Source organism: Arvicola amphibius, chromosome 2, assembly GCF_903992535.2.
Source record: "Arvicola amphibius chromosome 2, mArvAmp1.2, whole genome shotgun sequence".
In the NCBI taxonomy this organism is placed as follows: Eukaryota; Metazoa; Chordata; class Mammalia; order Rodentia; family Cricetidae; genus Arvicola; species Arvicola amphibius.
In genome coordinates, this window is record NC_052048.2 from 190,334,135 (window position 1) to 190,357,326 (window position 23,192).

General features: G+C 39.5%; 1 protein-coding gene across 1 annotated transcript in view; it reads right to left on the reverse strand.

Annotated features, from left to right (window-relative positions):
* Tpk1 (thiamin pyrophosphokinase 1) overlaps positions 1-23,192 on the reverse strand; it is a 332,106-nt gene that overhangs the window by 302,705 nt on the left and 6,209 nt on the right. The gene's annotated exons all lie outside the window — the stretch shown is intronic.

Genomic DNA, 23,192 nt, shown 5'->3' on the forward strand with positions numbered 1-23,192 from the left:
TACACAAATACACACACACACACACACACACACACACACCCCACAATTCCTAATCGGACTACCACATTTTTTGTTATACATTATAGAAAAATGTTTCAGAAATAATAAAAATCTTTGAAAACTGTATAGTAATTGTTTAAACCCATCATATTGAGGCTTTGACTTCTACCCAAGGAAAATACATTAAAATCCTCAGTGATTCCACAATGTTAAACGCTCATGCTGCCTTTTAGACACCATCTCCAATAACCACAAAGAGCAATAAACCCTGGCTGTACCCTCTCGCTGCATTTTCTTTATCTGGATCCACATCTGTGCATCCCATAGCCTCGCTCCAGCCTCACTGGTGAATTCTTCACTGTCTCTTTTCCTGGTTCTTCCTTTTTGCTCCAGTCTCTTAATCTCAGAGCAGCCCAGGGCTTAATACTTGATGCTCAAGTTTTCTGTAAAAACCAACCAGGCATTCAAACAAAAGCCCAATCTTTCAAAAACATTCTAGCAAAGGCTTAAAAGTTAAGAATTTCTGTGACTGCTTTTAGTGCATCTCATTGTTCTGTGACAGATACAACTACAGATTAGCATACTAATAACTTCAATGACAGTACCTATTCTTCTTTGGTGAAGTAAAGTCTTTTTGTTCCAGACTCCTCCCAGATACTCCAAGAGTATAACAGCAATTGCTATGTTAACTGAGTGTTTCTCTCTTCAGTCCTGGACCAGGACAGCTAGACTCTGGCTCACTATTGTGTCAACCAGGATGGTACCTGGCACACGTTAGTAGCTTGTTTCAAAACAAAACAACAACAGCAGTTAAAAACACTGGCTGCTCTTCCAGAGAAACAGAGTTCGTTTCCCAGAACAAACATGGCAGCTCACAACATTGCTTAACTCCAGTTCGTTCCAGAAGCTCCAATACCTTCTTCTGAGTGTCTCAGGCACTGACTAATATTCAGGCAAAATAAGCATACTCACAAAATAAAATTTTAATTAAAAGAATCTAAATTCAATTAATTTCGACTAGATTTTCAGGAGCACACCGGAGAGTTCTACCAGCGCTCACCTGTCACCGAGGAGCAGGACGGAGACTCCTCATTGTGTAAAGCTGCACTGAGAGTCCTCTAGCGGTAACACCTTTACCACACACGTTTATAAGACAAAGTGAATGTTCAAGTCGTGATTTCAAAAGAATAGTCACTACAGAAAAAGCCATGAAAATTGTACACTTAAGACAAGTCACCAGGGATTTTCACCAAATACTGGACGGGATGTAAGTCCCTAGAGCTGACGACAAGGCTCCTTCAGCATGGAGACTGATGAAAATGATCACTGTTCTGGGTTTACACCTTGAAGATTTGTGGGTTCTTACTACTCCACGCACAAATCCAGAACAAAACACAGAACACTGGGGGAAATGTCAAGGTTCGTTTGACTTAATCATTTTAACTGGCGACCTTTCTCTAGTTTTTAGCAAGCATCTGTATACTGTACAAGTCAACAATGGGTACCTGAAATAAAGGATGTATCTTAAAACATGAGCTGTTTGCTCTGGCTGATAAATTATACAGCTGTTTCCACATCACACTTCCTATCGTTTTTGCAAGTAGTTTCCTGCTGTCAGTATTAAAGCTTCAGGCAGTGCCACACAGCAGTGTTTGCTACCATCACTTCATCTTCCCAGGAAGATGGAAAACTGACTGAGTTAGGTGTATTCATCTCCCAAAGACTCTGCCCTCGTCACAGGCTTCTGGCCTCTGTAGGAACCTCACATTTAAGACAAAAATCTTACCCCAAATCATTATAGCACAATATGTAACTTTAAAAACTGCTAATCTCCCCTTTGAAAGTTTTCTCAAACTAATATATTCCGTGTCCAAACTTTTCGTAGATGATACTATGTTTCTAAGAAAAGAGAAAAAAAATCAACAAGTTGTACCAGCCTGGTTACAAAACCCAATTTACATTTTACCACAATCCTTACCAATCAGCATTATGTAAATTGTGACGTAACTGAATGCAGCACAAAAATCTCAGTTATTTCCAATGAAATTTTTAAAGTAAAAGACTGTTCAAAGTTCATTTTTCACTAACAATATTACTGCACTTTAACCTAATAAAAAGGAAATATTTTTAAAGTAATTCCCATAACATAAGTTGTATATATAGAGAGTATCAGTATAATATTCCTAAATTAACAACATCAAATTCAAGAAATGGATAACTGCCCAGATTCTATTACCTCTACAAGTTGAGCAAGTTCATGTCTTTGGATTTGTTTGTTAATAAACAACCAATTATATTTATGCAAGGCCCTTTTTAAAGCAACGTTTTACAGTAATGAAAGTTCTGACTATAAAAGATAAATGGTAGGCTGGTGTTTACCCTTGTGGTTATGACAGCCTATTAAAGCAATTTATCCTCTTGTAATTTAAGTTTCACTTCCATGTTTCTTACTTAGTTAAGTATGCAACAAAATGCAAACTAGATTCCACAGAAATGTATATAAATACTCAGTGGAAGTTCCAAATAAAAGTATTTTCCTACCAAATTACACCCATTTATTCATATTTAGTCTGCAGTAGCAGTAGAAACATACTTACTTTCCCCTGTATATTTCCACAAAGCTTCACATTTTAAAAATGAGACTTCAATTTGCACTCTGAAATCACTGAAAATCTCCAGACTTGTATGCAACTTTTATTAAGTCTTTTTCTCTTATAATACATTTTTTGCATATAATTTTAGAGGGTATGAAGGCTTTTTGGTGTATGGCAAAGATTCTGTTGCTTTTCACATTCTCGTCAAGCAGCTTCCTCAGTGATGAATGCCCAGACATTCTGCAGTATCTGTAATTATATAGATGAAGTGCTCAGCGCTGTGCCTCTAAGATCACATGCTGTCTGCTGTCACCACTCAGCCACAGAAGCAGCCCTGTGATCTGCAGCCAATTCAGACCATCAGCCTGACTTCCTCAGTGACAACCACTCAAGGACATTCACCATACTTCCTTCACTGCCCTTCAGAAAAATCACATTTGATTTCTTCACTGCCCACAGGCAAATTCTCCAGCACTCCTAAGATAGCCATCCGCATGCACACACAGAAGTCAGCTGTGTGTTTCATTAGCCAGCACATGGTTCCTGACCTCTACACCACTGAGCAGAGCTAAGCAGAAGCAGAGTCAGAGGTACTTTGGGTAGAAATCAGTTATCACCTGTTTCAGTCTTCCATGAACTTTAATGTGGTGATTTCCCTCAAGAAGAGGGAAATAAAGACTACACATGAAAATTCATCAGGAAAAGCATAAAAGGGAAGACTAGGAAGAGGAACACATAGAGACACAGGTATGCAGAGAGGATCTAGATAAAAAACAAACACACAAACACAATTCTGATTTTAGATGGCACTTTCAATCAGAAACTAATGCCATGGCATCTAGAGCCAAATTACACTCGAAATAAACCAGGATGGAGCTGCCGCTCTGAAAAGACCTCCGGACTCTGCCATGGCTTCTTAGACAGGACAACTAAAGCTACTGCTCTATTTACAATGCAGACACCTTGTGTTCCAAAGGCTCACCATGGCTTTATCAGATCAGCCATAGTGCAAGGCAGAAACCCTCCATCACCACTCCTGTGGAAAACAGAAACCCTGTCTGATAGAAAATCATGAAACTTTTCATTTAGGAGACACTCAACCCCTTGGAAACTTTTGCATTTCTACGAAGATTTCTTGGGCATCTACTCTGTGGGCACCAACACTTTTAAATATCCTAATTTTCAAGACAACTCTAAACATAGAGCATTTAATAAAAATACAATAAACTTTAAAATCTTGGCATGAGCAAAGTATTTTATCTGCTGCCTGGAAATCCAGCTTGCATAAAGATTGACTACACCTGAAGTTACATATGTAGGATAGTAATAGTTACAGCCCACGAAAATTATTTGCATGTTTCTGCCATGAACTTGACAGTGCTGCTATTTTAAAGAGGAAGAGAATTACTTTCAAACTGTGGTGAAAATGTAGCATGCTATCACGGTGCAGGAGTCTAACATTGTGGGAAAGAACAGTCTCCTGAAAATTAGTTCATATTCTAAAAGCTTGTGTTATGATGCTGAACAGAGATAAAAGAAATTAATTTTCAAACAAAAAAAACCTTGTCCATATATTCCAAGCTTCTTCAAGAATGCTCAGATTTCAGTTCTACATAATAATTAGCTTTCCCCCATTGAAAGATTCAGTTGCTCATGTACAATCACTAAGTAAAGGAAAAAAATAGTATTATAATGCATCCTATTGCTTATTGCACAATTAAAGCAGTAATACATAAAAGGAGGCCCAAAGAAGAAAACCAAGTTGGAGTACATGAAAGGCAACCAAGAGGATTGAGAGCCTAAATACATACAAGGTCACCACTTCTTTTGTCTTTTCCCTTGCTTTCTAAGGTGCCAGGGTGTTGCCCGTGTCTCACACATGCTATGCAAGTATCCTTACTCCAGAACTACATCCTCAATCCATGGCTACCACAGAAGCTGGGTTTTCTCCTATGCTTCCAGTGTGCTCTTCCTCACACTTGCTAACAAAATTTGGAAGTTAGGAACAATAGCTTTCTTGTAGAAACTACATTTCAACTACACAGTGCCTTAGGTACTGTTTATGAGCTTCTCTGAAACTTTAACCAGTACTGAACTCTCATTTCCGAGAGAAAATGCATTGTAAAATTAGAAGCACAGACTTTGAGTAAAACTTACCAAATAAAAAGTTTAAACTTCCTGTTTGTTGGAGCTTTGGAGTTAATCGATTTCTTTACAGAGGTGAATCTGGTATTCTCTAAGTTCAATAATATATCACTGGAAAAGATGAAGGATGACCTCAGCTATGTACAAAGAACAGAAAGACTGACTCAAGGTTCACAATTTCCAGCAGTCATGAAATGCCCTTGACCCACGGCTCTATCCATATGCTGCTATGTGGCAGAAGATTCCATACACAATCATCACATAGCTTTACGATGGAAACTTCATGAAATTCGGTTTGGGTTTATATGTTTCCAAACACTTTAATTTTGTTTAAAAACAAAACACTGAATTTTTAAAAGACACATTATCAAAAAGTCTATGATGAGATAGGGCTTAAAATAGTATATGCTGGTTTAGATAAAAAGACATCTTTTATGATATACAACATTAAGAACTTGCCGGGCGGTGGTGGCGCATGCCTTTAATCCCAGCACTCGGGAGGCAGAGGCAGGTGGATCTCTGAGTTCGAGGCCAGCCTGGTCTACAAGAGCTAGTTCCAGGACAGGCTCTAGAAACTACAGGGAAACCCTGTCTCGAAAAACCAAAAAAAAAAAAGAACTTGCTGTGTGTGCTTTTATCTTTAGCCTATTTCTATTCAGTAAATACCTTTATATGTGTGAAATACTGTACAAAATCCTATTGGACACCAGAAAGCCTGGATGTTACCAAATTCAATGGAACTTGCATTCAGTACTATGATACTATGAGAGCAGATATGGAACTAAGATGGCTTCAAGGTGACTAGCAGGGGCTAAGGTCTACACAGAATCATCTTACCACAAAGCCCTTGAAATTCAGGAATGAATATAGATAGTAATAATACTGATCTCTCAAAACATAACTGACCTAACAAAAGAGCCACGGAAGTTAGGAAGGGGTTCCACAACTCTGCATTTTGATTGGTTGTGGTAACTGCCGCCATCTTGAAAAGAGAAATTTCCTGGATATGAGGTGAGAACTTCACTTATCTGGGTATAAGAATAATTATTTAGAATGTAATTAGGGATTGTGCTGGTTTAGTAAACTGGCAGTTCTAGGTTATCCTTCAAGATCCATGACTTTTCTAGTCCTGGGTATTAAGTTTCTAGTACTGGTAATTTCCACCTTGTTAAGTAGGTCTTAAAAGTCCAATTAGAGAGCTGTTGGTTACCACCTAAGTAAGCATGCCGCTGCTGTAACCTTAGGGTTTTCTTGCCATGGTTGTCACTGCTGTGGTTTGTAGGCATCATAGCTGAGGAGGTCTATTGCTGCTTCCCCTTTCTGAAAGCTTCTAGTACCATAAACGCTAGTCATCAGAGAGGTGGCTTTCAGGTAAGACCCACTTGGTCCTCTAGCTGCTGTGCCTGGAACACATGGAGTCTCCAACAAAAGTGTGTTACTTTCCTCCTCTGCAAAGCAACCAGGGTAATAGAAGTAACATGTACTTTTGAAGTCTCATGGACCATCCTGACTAACAACTCAAAATAGGACTTTTTATGCCTATTATCAGGAGTTCCATTAAATAGTTTATGGTTCATGAGGAGAGTCAACTATCAGCCCAGTTAGAAGGTTTTCCTTTAAACTACTTATGTATATGTATACACCAACTTATATGTACTATAGGTGTTTTAAGTAGATAGCTAATAGTATAATTCCTTATGAATTTTTAAGACACCATTACAGTTATTTTATCAACCTCCCACCTTTTTTGATATTTAACTCCCTTCTCCTTCCCTGACTCCCTACTTTTTCTCCATTCCCCCCTTCAGACCACATGTACCCCACTATCCCCCTCTCTGTTGCAAAACACATACCTATCCCCTTTTATTTTCCTGGTTTCTGAAGTTACTCCAGGTTACACATTCACATTTGAAGATTTGGAGCTAGGTACCTCAAGAGAGAGAACATATGATACCTGTCTTTCTGAGTCAGGCTGCCTCAATATGGTATTTTCCAGTTCTATCCATTTACCTAACTAACCCTGGGGTCACGAGTCCCCATGAGTCACGAGTTAACGGTGGTCAGTGCCCTCCATCTCCAGATATCCAGACCGCAGCACTCACCACAGGAGATGTGAACATGTGTAGGGGTTAACACCACTATTCTTGAAGATCAGATACCGTACAGAGCAGCAAATACACTTTGGGTGTCTTCTGAATGTTAAAATTTGGCAGTACTGTCTCTGAAGAGGCAAACAACAAATTTAAAAATATTGAAATGAACAAAAACAGTGAAGTCTGACAAACACAAGGACCAAAAATAAAATTACAAAAGTGAGGTGTAGCGGTATGTTCCTGAAAGACTAGCTACCCAGGAGGCCGTGGAGGAAAAGCTGCTTGAGGCTAAGCCTGCAAAGCCAACTTAAGGAATCTATCAAGTTCCAGTCTCAAAAATAAGTAAGTCCCAAATAAAGCACAGTTCCCCAATAAAGATGGCACTAGCCTGAGTGGCAAAGAGGAAATGTTTAACGGGTTTTCAGAGAGAAGAGTGGTAAAGAGTGGGAGAAAGAAGAATATCCAAAAGAGAAATAGAACCACATCCAGCTATAACACACACACACACACACACACACACACACTATATAGTGGTAACCCATCAGGCTATACTGTCAGATTGAATGTATCTAAACCTTACACTGTCACTGAGTCCATCACCACAAGGGAGGTGTTACAGCAGGAGCATGAGGAAAATCTGGTAGTCAAGAAGCAGGCTGTCCACATTTCTACAGCACAGAAGGTGGACAAACTAGAAAGTGGAACTAGGTTACACACCTTCAAAGCCTACCCCAGTGACATATTTCCTCCAGCGAGACTCAAGGCTCCACCTCCTAAAGGTTCCATAACTTCCCTGACAGCACCACCAAGCAGGGACCAAGTATTCAAATACATGAGCCTATGGGGAGGCATTTCGCATCCAAACCACCACAGCCTCAAAACACCTAAGTGCATAGTAATGACCAAGGGTCATCTTGGTTAGCAAACATTGATGGAGGGCTGCCATTGGCTAATAAAGAAACTGCCTGGCCCATTTGATTGGCCAGCCTTTAGGTGGGCGGAGTAGACAGAACAGGAAGAAGGAAGTGAGGTAGATGGCTCAGTCAGATGCCACACCTCTCCTAAGTGAGACAGACCACCATGCCTCTCCTGAGAGAGATGCCAGACGCAATGAAGCTCCAGCCCAAGATGGATGTACGCTAGAAACTTCCCGGTAAGGCACCACTTTGTGGTGCTACACAGATTATTAGATATGGGTTAATCAAGATATGAGTAAGAGGCAGAAAATAATGGGCCAGGCAGTATTTAAAAGAATACAATTTGTGTGTTGTTATTTCAGGGCATAAGCTAGCCGGTGGCTGGGAGCCGGGTGGCGGGAAGCCGCCCGCAAAGAATAGAGTAAAGCATGTTTTCTCCGTAGCAGCACTTTCTCGGGTTTGGCTTTGTTGGTAGAGGCTTCCTGACTCAGCTTTAGCTACAAAACCCTCCATCTCTTAAGAGGTCCTGCTACGAAACACTTAAATGGCGTTGATAAAAGCTGACTGCATGCTTGTTTGTTTTCAGCGGTAGCAGGAAAAAAAGCTGTGCTGTTTTAAAATGCTGGCGTTCTGGTCCGTCCTGCCAGGGCAAACTCTGACTCTTTCAAGCAGGCGGTCCTGACTATGGAGCTTTTGATTGTTGTTTAACACTGTTGCAGCTTGCTTGCTGGCAGGGACTTTGAACTGCCACATAGTTGTGGTGATAAACATGGCTACAGCCGGTACCTCTGCCATGAGGCTGGAAAGCTAAGGAATGGGCTGGATCCAGCTGCCAAAGTTACAGCTTTATTCCTACCGATATTGTTTGGTAAATTAAAGACTCATGTCGTCAGAAAAAGTGAGATATACAGTAAAAGAAAGATTCAAAGTTGAAGAAAATGTCTAAATGATTTATGATGTGTTAAAAATATATGCAGGCTAAAGGTTAAAGTTCTTAAAAAAAAGGAAGTAGTTTGTTTTGGTGGTACACACCTTTAATCCCAACACTTGGGAGGCAGAGGTAGATTGACCTCTGTGACGTCAAGGTGTGGCAGCACACACCTTTAATCCCAATGCCTGGGAGGCAGAGACAGACAGATCTCTGTGAGTTCAAGGTGTGGTAGCATACACCTTTAATCCCAGTACTGGGGAGGCAGAAGCAGAAGGATCTCAGAGTTCAAGGACAGCCTGGTCTACAGAGTTATTCCAGGACAAAGATATATGGAGAACCTGTCTCAAAAAGTAAAAGTAAAAATAAACGAATAGAGGTTAAAGTAAAGCCACACAAAAATGGAAAATACACAGAGAATCTTGATACTGTATACTATTATGCTCTCTTTGAATTGTTTGAATGCTGAGGAAGGAGAAACAGCTGCTAAAAGATATTTGTTTGTAAATGCTGCTGAACTAATCCAAGAAAGATATCTTGAAAATACCTTGACTTCAGAATTTGGATCTAAGGATATGATACTTTGGAAAAGAGATTCTTCTTTTGTTTTCACAGAAAATGAAACCCTGTGGATTGCTTCTATCCCAATATGGTATGATAGACCACGCCCTCCTGAAAGGTTGCTGTGAACACCCTCAAAAAATTACTTCACTCAACTGCCAACTGAGATGAAAGTGGCACACAGGTTACACCATGAAAGACGTAAATAACAGCGCCCCCATTCAGCAGGAAGCAGTTTGGAGAGAAATAACTGTGCCCATGTTCCCAAATATTGTTTATAAATGTTCTTTTACATTTAAAGGGGGATATGATATAGATATGAATAATTTGCATTGGTATGGATTTTAAGGTCAATTTTGTTATATGTATATGTATGTCTGATCTTGATTAAGGTATTGTGATTGTGTAGTTCATTTTAAAAATGTAATGTATATAGGTTGTTAATGAATAGTCATCAATAATAGTAAAGCTTGTAGTCATGTTAGTTAGATTTTCTAGATATATAGAGATATATTTAAGTTAAATATGCATTCTTCATATCTTTCAAAGACTATAGAATATGGCATTTTAAATGTTTTAATAACTTAGGGCTTTTCATGACAATGAGACACATCTGCTCCTGGCAGCACCAATCTACTTCAAGAGGAAGATGGGCATTGAAGAGGCTACTTATGGAGTTTGATAGCCATTTGGGCAAGAAATTGCTCTTGCCTGGACTATTGCATAAACTGGACACAGAGAACCCTCAGAGAGAGGATTGCTGAACTTGCCTATAGGTGAGAAGATCTCTCTGGGTTCCTGATTCATGAAAGAGTCTGCGAGACATTCTGCAGGACACAGCAGATAGTGACTGAACTGTCTTTGAAATTTCCTGCTTCATGGGAAAGTCTGCTGGATACTGTGGACCTATAGGCCGAAGATAGATGCCCCAACAATACAAAAGAACTTTGGGTGACTGTCCAGGCAGCAAGATGTCTCTATCATTTCTAGAGTTTGGAAATTGCATATTTCTTATTTACTTAGGTAATATTGTGTCCTTTTGGAGTCTTTGATGGAGCTGAAGAAGAATAGATAGATAATTATAGTTGTTTTCCTTTGTTATGATAAAAGATAAAGTATAAATATTGTAACTGTAATTCTTACTTGATAACTGTTTTGTTATATGTAATTTTACTATGTTAAAGTTAAAGCCTTTCTTTTTTGTTTAAACAGAAAAAGGGGAAATGATGGAGGGCTGCCATTGGCTAATAAAGAAACTGCCTGGCCCATTTGATTGGCCAGCCTTTAGGTGAGTGGAGTAGACAGAACAGGAAGAAGGAAGTGAGGTAGATGGCTCAGTCAGATGCCACACCTCTCCTAAGTGAGACAGACCACCATGCCTCTCCTGAGAGAGATGCCAGACGCAATGAAGCTCCAGCCCAAGATGGATGTACGCTAGAAACTTCCCGGTAAGGCACCACTTTGTGGTGCTACACAGATTATTAGATATGGGTTAATCAAGATATGAGTAAGAGGCAGAAAATAATGGGCCAGGCAGTATTTAAAAGAATACAATTTGTGTGTTGTTATTTCGGGTGCAAAGCTAGCCCTGCCGGAGCCGGGTGGGATGAGAAACAGGCCTGCCCGCAGCACCTCACTACAAAACATAAATACGCTGAAATGAGCAGCAGTGTGCACAGCACAAATATGCCTCAGTCTGTAGTGGAGGGAGCTGAAAACGCCTCACAGAACGCAGTCATCTCTGGAGTGTTCTCGTCAGTGAGTGGTGCTTCTGTGCCTGTTAACATCTGCGGCAGCAGCTCTAACTCCAGATGCCGTAAAAATGATTCAACAGCACAATGAGATTGACTAAACGTAAGCCATTTACACTTCAAAATACAACGGAAGGGCAGAAGCGCGCTGTCGGACGTTATCTCAAGCACTGTTCCTACCTGGCAAGTGGAAATGGTAACTCATCTCCTCACAGTAATGGAGAGGTTAAACGGATGATAGGCTTTGAGTTCCCACGCTGCCACATGCATGATCCCTTCATAGCTCTCTAACGTCACAGTCCAGAGCACACTGCAGAGTGAACAGTGGCTGCTAGGAATGTCAATAGTTTGCTCCAGTCAGCACATAGATTCTCGTCACTTGCATTTTAGTCAACAGGAATTATGGCAAGCTTTCCTTAACTCATCTATGGCAACCCATAACAGGAATTCAGGTGAGTGGATAACAGGCAAGGGAGAGCTTTCAGAAACCAACTGCTCCTAGGACGACAGTAATTGTGGATCAAGGCAGCAGAAACTAAAGAACTAAATTATTTTATAGTTTGAAACCAACACTGCATAAAGTTCCCAGCAGACTTCCCAGGCCTAAATTACTCTAGTCCTGAAAAGTACTTTAAAGCAACGCTGTGGGCATTAGACACCTGGAAATCCTCATCACCCTCTCATTCTCTCCAGTCCCTGGGGATTCCCAAGGTTCCCGTGCCAGCACTCACTCTGAGCTATGTCAGTTTGTTCCTCTCCCCTCCCTGAGAGCCACCAACCCCCAATGAGTTCTTGTTTCCAAAATTCAGATACAAAACTAAATATTTTTTTAAAAAACTGAAAATGATGGGAAAAGCAAAGTTCAATACAATACTTGGTGACTTGAGGTGGGGGAGTCATTTCTAGAGTTAGACAGTCACACTTAGGACACACGATCAAGTTTAGGAGAATTAAAGCACACTAAAATAGGCAATTACTGCCCAAATTTAACACTGCTGACTACTGTGTCCATATCATAGCTAATGAACAGGTGAGAGAAAACACAGATGCACTTCCAGAAAGCCCTAGAAGTTATTTTCCCGCCCCACCTCCCCACATTCGTTTCTGGATCTCTTCCAGAAGCTAGAGAAAGAACAACTGAGATTGGCTGCTGAGGAATTAAAACTCCCTCTCTCACCACCTGGAAACTCCTGGTGTTATAGGCAGCTGCTGGGCTGTTAGAGCACACAATGGAGCACTATGCGGGGCATTCCTCTTGGGCTGTTTCCAGGGCGCTCTGTCTGGTCCCCACACCTTCCTCTGGAAGGTGGCTTCTTCTGCCTCACCACGTGTCTGTATTTTCCCCTGGTGCACTAACAACAGCACACCAGGTAGAGCATGCTCTCTGTGTCCACACCGAGTTTGCACCAGGCTGTGAAAGGCTATAGTCTACACTTTCGGGGTGCATATGTGTTTGTTAAACAGGTTGTTACATATCAGTTACAGAAAAATCTAATTCAAAACAATTACTTAACAATGAAATCAGCATGATTTAACTGATATTGAAACATAATTTCCAAAAAACTAAAATTGTGGCTTTCCTATAAATACAAAATGATCACATGCCAGAGACTTTATTCAATATTGAGGACATGAGTACAAATTTCAAGATGTGGCTATGGGTCAAAAGCATTACTGAAATAAATTTCCTGATTATATAAAAATGGCACATCTGTTGTAACAAGGGCTCCGTAAACATCAAGACAGCCAGTGCTCTGGGAATGTCAGGAACACTGTACAAACTATTCCTGTGTGTTTGAGACCTAACTCATTTTTCCTCAGGACAGAGTTTCTTTGTATAACAGCCCTGGCTGTCTTAGAACTTGGTTTTTACATCATACTAGCTTCAAACTCCCACAGATCTATCTGCCTCTGGCTCCCAAGTGCGGGGATTAAAGGCGTGCACAACCACTGCCTCGAGAGACCTATTTGATTAAAGAAACTGTTAGGGTTTTTTTTGACTATGGTAGAACCAGAAAAAAAAATTTTGAGATAAAATACTATAAATTTGGTGTTTTTATAATTTCTACCTCACAACAATTAGCTATAATATCTTGGACCACCTGTTCGTCAGGGTAGAAATCAATTACACGCCCCTACACAAAAAGTGTTTGCAATATTGTAGATAAGAGTTATGTGTGCAACTATTAATTAACTTCTACTACCACAGCATTATTAAACAGTCTACCTAAAGAAAAAAAAGGGGGTGATGGTTCAGTGGTTAAGAGTGCTTACTGCTCTTTCAGAGGACCCTGGTTCAATTCCCAGCACCCATATGTCAGCTCCCAACTGTCTGTTATGCCAGTTCCAGGGGATTCAACACCCTAACACACACACACATAGGCAAAACACCAATGAACATAAAATAAAAATAAATAAATCATAAAGAAAAACAAAGAAAGAAAAGGAGTGTACCCCAAACAGTCATTTCAGGGTCCGTGAGACAAACCCAGAATTACACAGAAAGGACATGGTAATTTTTCAAGTCCTAATAATTTTCCCAAGTTTGATTATGGCTAGTGCTAATCTGAGTAAAGAAAAAGTCTTGACATAGGAGTTGGTAAGCAGAAACAATGTGCCACACATTCTTCCACCAAAATTTGCAAAGATGGACTAGGGGTACACACATTGGACAGACTGCTTGTCTAGCATGTATGAAGTCCTGGGTTCAAGCCCTAGCACTACATGAAACAGTGGTGGCCGTACACACCTGTAACTCTACACTTGGAAGGAAGAGGCAGAAAAGTTAGAAGTGTGAGTTCATGGGCTCACCACTGCTATAAGAAGCATAAGGACTGAGTTCCGATCCCCAGCACCCACAGAATAACCAAAGTATGGCTGCATACCTAACTGGTCAATTCCAGGTTCACTGAGATAACCTATCTGAAAAGTAAGGCAGAGAACAATAGAAGAGTCCAGTGCTGAGATCTGGCCCCCATTTGAATCTGCACACACATTTGAACAGGCATACATGCTTACCACACAAACACACACACACACACACACACACACACACACACAACCACACACTCTTCAAGATTAGGACTGACCTGGGTTATATGATATGTTGTCTAGAAAAAAAAAATTTCTAGCACGTTCCAACAAGCCCAGACTAAAAAGGACACTAATGTACTGTTGCTGAGCTGTCAGTCTGATTCATCCATCCTTTCCAGGAAGCCATCTAGAAATATGTATCAGAGACTCAGATCTCATATTTTATAATTCTACTCCCAAGAACCTATTCTCCATCCGATACGCATCAAAGTATACAAATTCCATACAGTATTGATGTAGATTTCCCAACTTATATAGTTGTCAGAATCCTTTTATAAGCACTCAGCCATTTCAGGTGATTCAGAGCTCCCTCTGATGTCCCTATAATACTGTAGTCATGTGTGAATATGCTCCCACATACATAAGGGACTTGAAGTACTGGCTCAACACACACACACACACTAGGAGTGGGGAGCAGGTTCCCTCTATACAGATCACAGATCAAACAAGGATCACGAAAGGCAACTTAAAAGCACTTTCAAGTGGCCTGGATCATTCTATCTTAGAGCAAACAATTTCAGAGCTCTGATTCCCAGAAAAATAGGAAGAAAAAGAGAATAAGAAAAAGTCTACTGTAGACCCATACAGGCTCCATGATTGCTAGTTCAGTCTCTGTGAGCCCCAATGAGTCCTGCTTAGTTGATTCTATGGACCTTGGTCTCATGGGATCCTTAACCCCTCTCTCCTACAATCCTTTCTTCCACTCTTCTGCAGGGCTCCCAGGGATCTGCCTAATGTTTGGCTGTGGGTCTCCACATCTGCTCCCATCAGCTGCTAGAGGAAGCCTCTCTGATGACTACTGAGCATTGCTATATCTAAATCTACCTATCATCTATCTTTCTATTGATAGATATAGATATATATGAGTATAGCAAAATATCATTATGAAATATTTCTCTGCATATATAGTGTTTAGCTTTGGAACTTTGTGAAATTCCTAATGATGGGACTGATGTGTGTCCCTGACTCTTTTACCTGCTCTTGGGACTCTTTTCCGCCTACTGGGGTGCCTTGTCCAACCTTGATATGAGGGTTTGTGCCTAGTCTTATTCCATATTCAGCTGATATCTCTGGGAGGTCTGCACTTTTCTGAAGTAAAACAGAGGAGCAGTATGTCTGGGGAAGATGGAGGAAGGGGAAAGGGAGGAGTAGAGGGATATACTGTACAGGAGAATAATTTTATTAAAAAGGAAGGAAAAACAAACAAAACAAAGATTTAAATGAGAAAAAATCTTACTTTTGTGAAAGAAAAAAGGAAGGAAGGAGAGGAAGGAATGAAAAGTCTAACAATTTCTAACATTATTATTCTTCAAAGCACATTTCCCAAAATTAGCATAATGTATTCATGTATCAGAATGGGGTCATCAGAGAAAGGACTGTAACAATGTGATTGCTTTGCTGAAGTCATCTGAGAAAAAGCACTCTTTCACAGATGTCTCTTGCCTGTAGGGACAACTTGGAAAGCATCATTGAGATGAGCATTTCCCTCAAGGAACAGGGACTTTAATCCATTTGTATTAGTCAGTTTGGCACTGTTGGGAGCACAATACATGACAAAGTAACTTAAGAAGGAAATTTATTTTGTGCATTGCTAGAAATGTCAGGAAGAACTTGGTGAAGCAGAGCAGTTCACATCTTGGCAGACCAGAGAGCAGAGGGAAGGATGTCAGTCAGCTGACTTCCTCCTTCCTGTAGTCAGTGAGCTCCAGCCTAAGGAAGGAAGCTGCACAGTCAGGTTGGGTCTTCCCTGTTAACCCTCTACAGACACTGGAAGATCTGCTGGATCTGTTCCATGGTTCTAAATCAGAGAGGGCAGACTATGAAGATTACCATTATAGTACTCAGATTTTAAGAGTACATTTCCTAACATTATTTAGGGGCTAGTAATTACATATAGAAATGTTAGATTTATTTCCCCAGCACTCAAAGCAGCACCAAATCAAAACGACATGGAAAGCTTCACATTCTGTCTGCACCAAACATATTGACAGAATAGAATCATATGCAGCTACTCTGAGAAGTGCAGCAAGTACCCCAAAGAAGACAGTCACCAGAGATGCTACTGGCACAAAGGACATGAGCATGCTACTCTTAAATGAATGTTCTCTGCACTACAGAGTAGTGCAGATACATTCACCCAGACAATAACAAAATTCAAAGGAAAACCACGGGGCATCATTCACTTTAAAAGAAAATTGGATAAAACTGGATAGCAACAAACATTAGCATTTAAGGTTTTGCTTGTTTTCATTATTTCTGAAAAGTGTGTGGCATGCCTCTTATGCAAGTGCTTCCCAAATTTTAAGGTACTTAGGTTTGACCTGGAGGTACCATTGAAAGGCGGGCTTTTATTCCGTCAGTCTGAATGGGGCTTGAGATGCTGGGTTTCATAGTCACCTAGGACTTTAGTTGAGTAACAAGGTTTGAATATATCACATGAAAACTTTATAAATATATACAAAGTTGTGGAAAGATTTCTTAGTTTCTGTTGCTATTTTAATAATTGATATGGAAGCTCTATATCATCTGATGATGAACCACAAGTCCTGGTTAGCGTTATAAATATGTAGTTGTTGTCATTTGGAATAATGGGAAGCAGGGTCTTGTTGAGAATCTGAGACGTTCTAACTTTCCAAGAAGGGATGGTAGGACTGAAAAGTAGAAGGCCTACTGGGATACCTTCCCATGCCTGGAACTGTTCTTGGCATGTAATATTTCAACAAATGATATCAATATAAACCTGGAAAACAGTCTAGTTCAGATTTGTCAGTATTTTGGAGAGTAAATAAAATCAAGTAAAAGTCTTCTATGATATTTAAGTTGCAAACTAAGAAAAATTAAGATAAGTTTCCATTATTTTAATTTATATTTGCATACTTGACCTTAGCCAAAAGCTAAATGATAAAATGTACATTTTTAATTACCAGCTGTTTGTCCAGTGTGAAGGGATACACCAAAGAAAAAGTCATACCTGTGTTAAATGTGCCATAAGACTGACTATAATTCCAGTAATTATAAATACTGAAGGAATACTGAAAGCACAGAATCAAATCATCATTGGTTACTTCCATGTGTGACTAGCTTTATATTAGGGAAATGTCTGAGGAATGTAGAAATAGACCCCAAGCTTTCAGCAACCCAAAGGCTTTCCTCATACTTCTTTACTCACACTTGGCCTAGAATAAGTTTATCTTTTTTTCCTTTTGATGCTGGGTTACTGTATCAACTGTAACAGAGCTGTATGTTTTCTCAAAAAGACAGAGCTGCCTATGTCCCAACAGGGAATCAGCACACCTTGTGGATAAAAGGACAGCACATGCCAGGCACAATGGGGAGTGGCACAGATTTCCTATCCCTGCAAACACAGATTCACAGCTCACAGCACTTGGGTTAGGATGATGTGAAATTTCCCTCTATATTGTGTAAATATGTTTTATTACTATCGGTTAATTACGAAGCTGCTTTGGCCTATGGCAGGACAGAATAAAGCCAGGTGGGAAATCTGAACAGAGCTATAGAGAGAGTAGGTGGAGTGAGGGAGATGCCCTGTAGCTGCCAAAGGAGATAGATACCAGAACCTTATCTGGTAGGCCACAGTCTCATGTCGATACACAGAATTATAGAAATGGGTCAATTTAAAAGAACTAGCTAAAAATATGCCTAAGTCATTGACCAAACAGAGTTTTAATTAATATAGTTTCCATGTGATTACTTGGGTCTGGGTGGCTGGGAATGAACAAGCAGTCTCCCTTTGCAAGAGAATGCAAGCCCAGTGCTCTTCCTTGGAAAAGGACAAGCTTCTCAGCAGCAACTGCGCCAGGAGCCAGAACCTCACACCCAACCCAAGTGTAAATCAAAAGGTTAAAGTCGCTGGAAGTCACACAAACTAAAGAAACTATTCCTGTTTACAGACGAGCAGCTTCAAAGACAATGGCAAGATAAAGGCAGGAATACGTTCATAATGAAATCCATTTGTTTGAGCATCTGTTTGCCCCCTATAAAGAATAACACTTTCCAGTGGATTTAACCAAGAAAAGGACAGAAAAGAAAATCCCCTTGATAGGAAGCCAGTGCAGAAACACACTGATCTCCTGAAGATCTCAAAGCCATCTGCTGTTAATGTATCAAAACCTACAAATTTTATTTTCCCATATTTATAGTTGGTGTGGGGGAGGGCAAGCATAACAATATTAAAAGTGTCCTCAGAGATTTGCTTTATATTTTCAGTTATTTAATCTAAATGAATAGGATTCCCTTAGTTTCAAACAGCATATAACTATCAAAATACTAACAGAAAAACTGGGAGAGGAGTGATCTGGAATGTTACTACCACTAAAGCCAAAGAGAATAATACTCTGCATGGTGTGGAGAAGACAGTTTTCAAAGTAATGACATCTTGCTTAGAATGAAGGAAACAATTTGGCCATTAACAATAGAGAAATTAAAACTTTAGTCATCAAATACAATGAAACATAATTAACAATATAACAAAAAGCAAGGCAAATACAAAAAAAATCAGCTCAAACTGGGAAAAATTAAACTTACAGCACACATACAAAGTGAAGCTCAATCATGACATAAAGTCTTGGCATATTATACATACACTGTAGCTGGTAAAAAAGGGAGAAGCCTGACAATTATGAGCTGCACAGAAAGGAAAGTACTGTAGTCAAAGCAGCAGCTTGCCAAGGAGGGCTCCTTACAGCTGAAGAAGACACGAGATGGATTTGCATTTATGTAGACAAGTGAAATTTGATTAACATAACACATAACAATTAAAACACAATGCCTGGGCAGTAGTCTCAGCATTTACCACTCCATGGAGAAGAGACCCAAGACCCTCCTTTTTTTTTCTTTCAAAAGTTTGTTTATTTGTTTGTTTTTAAGAAATCTGTAAGTTAGTTCTAAGTTCTAATATGATAAGAATGGAAGACAGAAAATGGCCAGGGTAGTTCAGGTATTTGTCCTGAGCCAGAAGCTAGAAATAACCTTGCCTCAGTCTTGGGCAAAATGGAGCTCTGATTCTGATAAGGATCCCTGTCTTCTTTCTTCCGAACCTCTTCCACAACCTGCATATACACCCCTAAGTGTGAAGATGACCCAAACTGAAAGGCACCTGGAAACACTGACCAGCTCACGTCTCCTCACCTCACCCCAGTTTCTGCCAGTGTTATTAAAAAGGCCCCAAGAATAGAGCCTGATGGCAGCCATTGTCTAGGATCCACTCCTCCTATATAGCAGATGTCTTCTGCTCATACCTATAATCCCGTCATAAAATTCCTTTCCAAGCTCACCCTCCCACTGTCCCAAATTTCATTCATTGAGTTGACAAGACAAAGGACCTGGAAGGCACTGCTCTGGAGTGGCTCAGATGGTCATTGATTTTGTGTGACAGCTTTGCTCTCTGAGAAATGCACTCTTGAGACAAGAAAATTTCCATTGTACTCAAGAACCACCCTTATCCTGATTTCAAAAGCAAGCAACTATTTAACTGCAAACAACAAAGCCCTATTGACACAAAGAAGCACATGAGCAGAACACCCAGGTTTCAGCCCCAATCTATCTCTAACAACACCTTTACTCAGGACTGACTTTGGAGAAGGAATATTCTTTTCATTGTCTATGAAGTTAGTTACAAAGTTATGAGACTATTCATTGATCACTGAAAAAGAAACTCAGGATTAACCCTTAAAACTCTAAAGTTCAATTATTCCTTTAGATTTTTCCTAGCTAGACCCTGATAATAAAATAACACAGTTCTTAGCTGTAGCCTTGGCAAGACGCTTATCAGCCATTTGTTATAAAATATATTACAAACTAAATCTATATCGAGTATGTTCAATGAAAATTTAGCCCCTAAACTAATGTGTGACTGAAATGTAAACCATCTCCTGAAGAATGTAAATTTAGAACAAGGAAGGTAAACCATAACGTCTATAACTTTTACACTGATTACAAGTTATAGCAACATTTTAGAGCAACTAACACAAAATTACCCCTTTTGAAGAGGTTATTAGAAAAATTTTAATTACATACAAAATGATGTTTGTTACTTTAAACTACCTGCTGTAGGCTGAATCTTTTCAGAGTGTTTTAGGCTGAAATTTATTTGTCCTCCAAAGACCTGTAAGTTGAGAGATTGGTCACCAGAAACTAGTGGGTAGAGGAAGAACCTTCGGGAGGCAGGACCTGGGAAAGGAGGTCAGGTCATTGGATATAGATGGGGAGTCTAAAGGAGATGTTGCTTCCCAGAAACCAAGAGGTGAGCAGCCTTCTTTGCAAAATGTGCTGTGTGTTATCTTCAGAGGCTTACAGCAACAGGATTGAAACCAAGAGCCAAAGTAAATTCCTTCTTTGTTTTCCCCATGATAATCAAATTCTCTACAGCTGGAAAGCACGTTCCCAGCCCTTCCCTCCTTTAAGTTTCTCAGGTATTTGTTGCAGTGACAGGAAGGGACTAGCTCATAGGAGGCGTGATGCCAGTTATTCTTTCTTTCCCTACGCACACACCACAGAGCAAGATCCATGTCATAAGAGAGATTCTTCAGCCAGACTTTGGTCAGGATCTGAACCTTCTTATAGGCCCTTTGGACAATTCATTCAAACATGATGTAGCTAGGTCCTGTCTTCTATACCCTAAAGTGCTTCTCATCCTCTAGCATCCTGAACTGATGCACAGGCATCCTGGCCTGTCTCTAGCAAGAGCCTTCTAGACTGTTTTAAGCAAAACTCCCCCATCACCTGATGTTTCCTCTTAAAATGTTCCATTCACTGATTGCCCACCCTGCTTCTGGGATAGCAGGTCCCAACATACTATATACATAATTTATGAGTCTAATCTCTCATGACCATGATAAGGCCTGGCTACAGAGGTTCCTGTATTCTCCTCCATGGTCCTGAATGAACTCTTCCTTGCTATGTTTTAATAAATATTACCAAACAATGTTTCTTTAACAGTGGATACTCAAGAAGTATCAAATGATCAAGCAGAACTGTACAGATACACAAACAGCATCTAAGAAAGACAGACACACCCCAAAAAAATGACTTTCTACATATCAGCTATATCCTACTGTAGTGACATTAAAAACTTCCTTATTTGGTAATCATTAAACTACAGGAGCCCCTTCAACTAACAAATAAGGTTATGACCTAATAAAATTATCATAAACTGAAAATATACTAAGTGAAAAGCATATTTAACAAACCTACAGAATTGCAGAATACCAGATGTATAACGTTTGCTTTGCATGGCTGACCAGCTACTGCGGCTGATGACGGTCGCTTCTATCACAAGAGCACCGTGCAGACCACGAGCCATATATCAACACTGAAACTCAAATCGTGGCTAAATTCTTATTAGACGGTAAAGTAAAATGAGCTCAGATGGGTTGGTATTAATAGGAACGTGGCTGGTATTTTCATAAGAACTTGAAATAGTACACAGAACAACTGCCAATAATGTGTATACACAGGAACTTAATATCATCTGCAAGACAGACAGAGAGACAAACCTATAGAAGAAGCTAAAACAAATCAAGATATCTTATCTTGGACTTCAAGCATTTACAATGTCTGGAAAATAAAGTCCTGATATTTTAAAAAAGATTTTTAAAATTATGTGAATGTATGCATGTCTGTGAGAACCAAACTGGGTCCTCAGCAAAAGCAGTACATGCTTTTAATCATTATCCCATCTCTTTGGCCTCTTAAAATGTGTTCTTGAAGAAAATTACTGTGGCTCAGCAAAGGCTGCCAAAGTAACTTAGTATATTATCACAAAATATTGAAAATGCTCTAATAATGGAGTGCAATTTTTGCCTTTTTATCAAGTTATAGTCAGCCACAGGATAACTATTAGAGCACAAAGTTCTAGTAAGAGAACTCTACATTTGAACAGACCCTCCTTAAATTTCCTACTAAAATACCTTAAATTTGCCCAGGGAATAATGTTTAGATTTATCCATTTGTTATATAGATAAGGAAATCAAGGCTCACAGAAATTGACATGGGAAAGTCACGGAACATCTAAAGCACAAAACTGGATCACCTTTTATTTCCACAAACTCTCCACAGGCATTGCCCTGCTGAAGCATTACAACTATGCTGAGCATACAATGTCATGCAAATGTTAGTTATTACAAAAGTCTGTAATATAATTATGCTGACTGGATCAAATGTGCATTAATAATACTTAAAATGGTAATTAAGTTTAGAACAAACCTCAATAATGGTAATTCAATTTAGAAGAAATAACTCCCAAGAGCATCATGCTCAAAGGAATCTTTTCTAAATTTAAAAGTCTATAATCTTTTTGGAAAGAAATGCAAAGTGATCAATAAAAGGCTTGCCAGCATAAAATTTATTTATGAAGATCAAATTATATGTAGAAACTAAAATGGAATTTTTGACTCAGAAGTTATATTTCTAAAGTGAGTTGTATGACATATCAAATTGCTTTATTTTTTTATTCTATCAGATCTATTTAAGGCTGATGTAAAAGCTTTATTTAAAATGTCAACGATGTCAAGGAGAATTAAAAATGTGAGGAACAAGTATAATAGATTCAAAAAAACTTAATAAAATGCACAGGTGGTCCTCACTGGAAGAAAGCAACTGGGAAAACAAATTCTAGAACAGTGGAAATTCAAATATGGGCAGCATTGCATACTATGGAATATGATAGGTGGAGTCATAAATTGAACAAAGCAATTTGTATAATATTTCTGATTTTGTTTTAAAAGAGCTGAAGCACATGATATACATAGCAACTACCCGGGAGGATGTATATATAAGTGCACAGATTAAATGTACACATACATATACTGTGGCAGCAGTGGCAGCCTCTGAGGGTTGCAGTGTGGTTCTATTTTGTGCACTGCTGAAGATGAAACTCAGGGCCATATCCATACTAAAGTTCTCTGCTACTGAGATACACACTCGGCTCGTTTTGTTTATGTTTTCTAACTTTATATAGTGAGTGTGTTAGTTTGAGGATAACATATAACTGTAACGAAAGGTTTGGTCCATCACGTGGATGTGAACTACTGTCAGGTGGTACAAACCTTTAAGAGCTGAGGAACACATATAAATAAGATGCACCCTCACAG